Source organism: Vulpes lagopus, chromosome 10 (genome assembly GCF_018345385.1).
Source record: "Vulpes lagopus strain Blue_001 chromosome 10, ASM1834538v1, whole genome shotgun sequence".
Taxonomy (NCBI): domain Eukaryota; kingdom Metazoa; phylum Chordata; class Mammalia; order Carnivora; family Canidae; genus Vulpes; species Vulpes lagopus.
This window is the reverse complement of record NC_054833.1, coordinates 103,060,007-103,066,607: the sequence shown is the minus strand read 5'-3', so window position 1 is coordinate 103,066,607 and position 6,601 is coordinate 103,060,007. Positions and strand designations below refer to the sequence as shown.

At 48.1% G+C, this 6,601-nt stretch overlaps 1 pseudogene; it reads right to left on the bottom strand.

The window, feature by feature from the left end:
• Nucleotides 1–6,208: 6,208 nt before the first annotated feature.
• On the bottom strand, nucleotides 6,209–6,391 carry LOC121499502 (annotated as a pseudogene).
• Between the last annotated feature and the right edge of the window lie 210 nt (nucleotides 6,392–6,601).

Below are 6,601 nucleotides of genomic sequence, written 5' to 3'. Positions count from 1 at the left end.
CTGATATCTCCCACCCATTTCTTCTCCCTTCCCCTCTATTCCCTTTCACTATTATTTATATTCCCCAAATGAATGAGCCCATATAATGTTTGTCCTTCTCTGATTGACTTATTTCACTCAGCATAATACCTTTGAGAAACCTCACCCTGCTGGTGAGGACAGGCTGAGCATCCAACTCCCTTTCTCTTTTTTTTTATTTTATTATTTTTTTAATAATAAATTTATTTTTGATTGGTGTTCAATTTACCAACATACAGAATAACACCCAGTGCTCATCCCATCAAGTGCCTCCTTCAGTGCCCGTCACCCACTCACCCCCACCCCCTGCCCTCCTCCCCTTCCACCACCCCTAGTTCGTTTCCCAGAGTTAGGAGTCTTTATGTTCTGTCTCCCTTTTTGATATTTCCTACCCATTTCTTCTCCCTTCCCTTCTATTCCCTTTCACTATTATTTATATTCCCCAAATGAATGAGAACATATACTGTTTGTCCTTCTCCGACTTATTTCACTCAGCATAATACCCTCCAGTTCCATCCACGTCGAAGCAAATGGTGGGTATTTGTCATTTCTAATGACTGAGTAATATTCCATTGTATACATAAACCACATCTTCTTTATCCATTCCTCTTTTGATGGACACCAAGGCTCCTTCCACAGTTTGGCTATTGTGGACATTGCTGCTAGAAACATCCGGGTGCAGGTGTCCCGGCGTTTCATTGCATCTGCATCTTTGGGGTAAATCCCCAGCAGTGCAATTGCTGAGTTGTATGTAGGGCAGATCTATTTTTAACTCTTTGAGGAACCTCCACAGTTTTCCAGAGTGGCTGCACCAATTGACATTCCCACCAACAGTGTAAGAGGGTTCCCCTTTCTCTGCATCCTCTCCAACATTTTTGGTTTCCTGCCTTTAAAGGCATTCAAACTGGCAAAGAAGAAGTCAAACTCTCCCTCTTCGCAGATGACATGATACTCTACATAGAAAACCCAAAAGCCTCCACCCCAAGATTGCTAGAACTCATGCAGCAATTTGGCAGTGTGGCAGGATACAAAATCAATGCCCAGAAGTCAGTGGCATTTCTCTACACTAACAGTGAGACTGAAGAAAGAGAAATTAAGGAGTCAATCCCATTGACAATTGCACCCAAAAGCTAAGATACCTAGGAATAAACCTAACCAAAGAGGTAAAGGATCTATACCTTAAAAACTACAGAACCCTTCTGAAAGAAATTGAGGAAGACACAAAGAGATGGAAAAATACTCCATGGTCATGGATTGGAAGAATTAATATAGTGAAAATGTCAATGCTACCTAGTGCAATTTACACATTTAATGCAATCCCTATCAAAATACCATGGACTTTCTCAGAGAGCTGGAACAAATTATCTTAAGATTTGTGTGGAAAGGTAATTATTTTAAATTAATGTGGCTACGAACTGCTGCCATCCTTAGTGTCAGAAAATATATTCCTTCTAATTTTTGCTGTGACCATGCATCTACTCAAGTTAAATTCCAGCTCATGAATATTGTCCATTAGGAGCCTAAACCGTCCTGCTATTATTTCATATTCTTCCTCTAAACAAGGGCAGGCACACGTTGGCTCCATTAGTGCACACAGCCAGATCACCACCATTAAGGGAAATCATCTAGGTATTTTTGGTAGAATCTTTAACAATTTCCATGCCCGTCAGGGAAGTGGAACAAGGCTGTTTTGTTCTGCCTTGCAGAAGGCAACAATTTAATCTCTGGTTTATGAGACAGCGCTCAAAATATTTTTCCATGTTTTCCCACCAAGAGAATCTGACATCAGCATGGTTTTACCTTTACCAGTGAATGCAGGCTTTTCTCACCAAACATATCCCAGAGGAAGGTCAGGTCTTCCTGGCTGTCCACATGTGGCCCCAGCTGGCCTGGCACAACAGCCAACAGTTCATACAGACCTAGAAAGTGAAAATAAAACACAAAGCGTAATCGTAGAGTGATCTCATTAATTTCACTTAAGGTGTGTGTGAAGGATGGCTGGAACATGTCGTTTTTACTGGATCAGTATTCTGGGCCATCAAGCAGAATGCTTCTCCGAGGAAGCCAAGGAACCTTTTTGATTTTTAAAGCCCAAACAAATATGCAGCATCAACAGGCTAGCCTAACGTTTCGTTTGTCAACATTCTCCAGGCATCCAAGTGGACACAACCCGAGGCAGAAAATGTGTACAAGCTTTCAGAGGAAGAAGAAAACTAAATTGTCACTACATTTGCCTCAGTGTTAGCCAAAGAGTAAAATGAGTCACGAATACGAAAAACTTCCTTAGAAGAGCAGAAAATTGATAGAGTGGCCCATTAAAAAGGTTTTGTGGTTTCCAAAGAGTTCCTAATGATATATAGCTTCAAAACCATTTGCGTTATCTATGTCCAAATTCAAGTTCCAAAAAGCTAAGGCCTATTTTTTTTTAAAGATTTATTTTTTTTTAAATTTTTTATTTATTTATGATAGTCATACACAGAGAGAGAGAGTGAGGCAGAGACACAGGCAGAGGGAGAAGCAGGCTCCATGCACCGGGAGCCCGACGTGGGATTCGATCCCAGGTCTCCAGACTCACGCCCTGGGCCAAAGGCAGGCGCTAAACCGCTGTGCCACCCAGGGATCCACCCCCCCCCCTTTTTTTAAGATTTACTTTTTTAAAAAATTTTTATTTATTTATGATGGTCACACACAGAGAGAGAGAGGCAGAGACACAGGCAGAGGGAGAAGCAGGCTCCATGCACCGGGAGCCCGACGAAGCTAAGGCCTATTAAGCCATATGTGGTGTTGCTTTCTTGTAGCTGCTCATTATTCAAAAGCAACAACCACAAGCTACACAGAACTGAGTTTACCTTTAACTCCAATCTGGGCGTATGCTGTACCCTCTGAAAGAGTTAAGGAAAAGGATGCAGGTTTCTCGGGGCCCTCCTCACTAGAAGCTTCCTACCAGACAGTAGCGCCCTGTTCCACCAGTAGCCTGTTGCAGAAACCCTCCACCTCCTTTGGGGGCCATCAGACTCCTGTCCAAGAACTATTACGACAGTGTCTGCCCGGGGCCTCTTCAGGGAGGTGACCTAGAAGAAGTCAGTATCAACTCTCAGCACACATTTCACTTTCCAGTGGGATTATATTAAGTAAAAGGAGAAACTTCCTTTTATTTCTGTCTGCTGTCTACAAGAGCACTGAAACCTCCTGGGATCTATGACACAGGAGCGTGTTGTTATTCCTGCTCTGAAGTGCTGCTGTTCATCACAGGGACAGCTTTACAAGATATATAACTAGCAAAGAATCGTAAATTATGACCTGCTGATTAGTATATCTATTATCTTCCTAAAGTATTATCATATTCTGATAATCAGTGATCATTCACCAAATGTATTTGCTTTCCCTTGGAAAGCTGGATCTGTAACTTGAGATCTGTAACTGGCCCAAAGGCAGTGCTAAACTGGTGAGCCACCCGGGCTGCCCAATATTTAAAAAGTTTTTATCAGGGACGCGTGAGTGGCTCAGTGCTTAAGCGTCAGCCTTCAGCCCAGGTGTGATCCTGGAGTCCTGGGATCAAGTCCCACTTTGGGCTGCCTGCATGGAGCCTGCTTCTCTTTCTGCGTATGTCTCTGCCTCTCTCTCTGTCTCATGAATAAATAAAATCTTTAAAAACTTCATCATATGCCTCTTTTGTGCCAACCAGAGGACTACGTGCCTTGTTCCCTTGCATTCTTATAACAATCATATTAACTACCTTTTTTCCTCTTGCTTTAACTGTACTTTGAGATAACTGTGGATTCATGTGTTGAAAGACATAATACAGATCCCGTGTACCCTTGACCCTGCTTCCTCCAGTGGTGACATCTTGCATAGTTATGGTAACCACGTGGGTACATTGTCACTGATGCAGTCCCTCAGGCTTTTTCAGATTTTACCTGTATTATATGCACACACTTGTGTATGTGCATACGTTTGTGTATTTTTTCCTGTCCAGTTTACATGTGTAGATTACCATTTCTTTTGAACATATGATGGAAAGAAGGCTGACGTAAGTTATGGGAGGTAAATGAAGTATAGACCTGGTTTGAATCTAGGTCTGTTTGACTCAGAGTTTTCATTTTTCAAAGCAGTAGTGATGGGCACTCCTGGGTGGTGCAGTGGGTTGAGTGTCTGACTCTTGGTCTCAGCTCCAGCCATGATCAGGGTCATGATTTGGAGCTTTGTGTCAAGCTCCATGCTGAGCGTGGAGTGCGCTTAAGATTCTGTCTCCCTCTGCCCCTGTCCCCTGCCTCTCTGTAAAATAATCTTAAAATAACAGTCTTGATGAATAACAGTAATAATAACAACAGCTGAAGCTCACTGAGTTACATATGAAATAGACTATTTACCATGTGCCGGGGCTGTTCTAATATATTACCTCAGTTAACGCCCCCCCAGAACTATACCTCATAAATTATGTTATAGCTGAACTAGTATTATTAATTAAACTAACCATATTTCCAAGGAACAAGGAATTCCCTTTACTGCTCCTGAAATCAATAATAAAATAGTGAGATTCTACCTCTTTTTTACATAATTTTCAATTTGAACCTCTGACCTTAGCCATTGATCTTGGCAATTGTCAAGTTTTTGAAGGTGTATGTATCTGTGTATGTGTAAAGTGAGGCCTGTATCATTATACACCGAATTCTGTGGGGGGCACCTTACAAACCCTTGTATGAGAAGCTGAGCAACTCGCGTCGGCTCAGGGCGTGATTCCGGCCCGGGATCCAGCCCCACAGGGGGCTTCCCACGGGGCTTCCCACGGGGCTTCCCACGGGGCGCCTGCTTCTCCCTCTGCCTGTGTCTGCCTCTGTCTGTGTCTCTCACAAATCAGTAAGTAAAATCTTTTACCAATAAAATAGAAAACACATATAAGAAAATCAACTTCTGAAGATGATCGATTTTTTTGAATTATACGGCCCCGATATGTAAACTATGGCTTTTTAAAATCATAAACAAGGAAACAATTTTAAAAGTAACAGATAAGTCCTAGGAGATGATGAAAACCAGCCCAGCGCGGCCCGCGCCGCACCCACGCCCCGGGAGAGCCGCTCGCCCCGAGCCAGGGCGCCGCGAAGTCAGCGCGCGGCCCCCCACGTGCCTCAGCGCCCGGGGGCGGCGCCCCGCACCCGGAGCACGGACCCGCACCAGGTGCGGCGTGGCCGGAGGCTCCCGAGCCGTCCAGGGACCCGCCGTCCTGCCGCTGGCGCTGCCCTAAACCCGAGCGCTTCCGCCTGCGCCGGTGCCCTCGCGGCTGCCCCGCGGGAGCCGGACCCCGCCCTCCTCAGTCCCCGCAGCTCCCCCAGACCTCCCAGCGCGCCCGTCCGCCCCGCACAGCCCGCGCCGCACCCACGCCCCGGGAGCGCAGGGTCGGGGAGCCCCCGCCGGCGACGGACGAGGCCGCCGCGCAGCCCGCGACTGTGCGCCCCGGCTGCCCGGGGTCCCTGCTCGCGCCCCGCCCGCGGCTCGCACCTTCCTCAGCGCAGACACGCTCGGGCGCTCGGAGCTCAGCAGGCGCAGGGCGACAGGGCGGGTCCGGCCGGCCGTCGGTCCGCGGGGCCGCCGCCGCGCTCCCCCGGCGCTCCAGGCCGGCGCACGCTCGGAGCCCCCCGCAGGCGCCTGCGCACTGGGCGCCCGAGAGGCCCGGCCCGCTGGGGGGCGGCGGGCGCGCGGAGGCATCTGGGGAGGGGCCGGGCCCGCGCCGGGGAGCCCAGGCCGCGCGCCGCGCCCCCGCCGCCCCGCCGCGCCCCCGCCGCCCCGCCGCGCCCCCGCCGCGCCCCCCGCCGCCCCTCCGCGCCCCCGCCGCGCCCCCGCCGCCCCGCCGCGCCCCCGCCGCCCCTCCGCGCCCCCAGCAGAGTCCCAGCAGCTGTGTTCCAGGCTGTAACTTAGGTCCTTCACTGCATCTTCTGCCTTGAGTGCAAAGACAAGGAAAGAGCAAGCACACACCACCCCAGGAGGGTTTAAAAAATAATTATAAGCACAACCCCTTTTTGTTGCCCAATATTTTTGTTTGTTTGGTGTACCTCACAGATACCTTTATTCACGTCACAAAGGAAATGGCATGTTTACAAGTTACAGCAATGCTCCATGTTCCCATCTAACAGAGCTTCCTGAGATTTACAGCCCGACTGATGTTCCATCTCGGGTGGGTTCTAAGTAAAGCTGCTCAGTGATGACCATGAGCAGGGGCAGGGCTCGAAGCTGTCAGAGCTTTACTTCCTTCGTGAGCACTCCTGATTTTATAAATGATGAAGCCCATCAACCCCATTCCTACTCAAATCTCCTGATAAGCTTGGGTAGAATAGGGCTTCATGGGGACCCAAATATTTTTAAAAAGACTTTGAAACATTTGGTATAGGAGCCCTGGTGCATGCCTCAGGGATCTGCCCGGCCAAGGACTCGGAAAGGTCACTGGGTGCCACATTGCCCAGTTCTTAAAGCACTGACCCTGAATGAAGGCTCAGGAACCCCACGCACTTTCTGGTTACATTTAGGTAATTGAAAATCCAGTAGTCAAAATGTCCAGTCTTTTGTAATTAGCAAAGTTGTGAACATGACG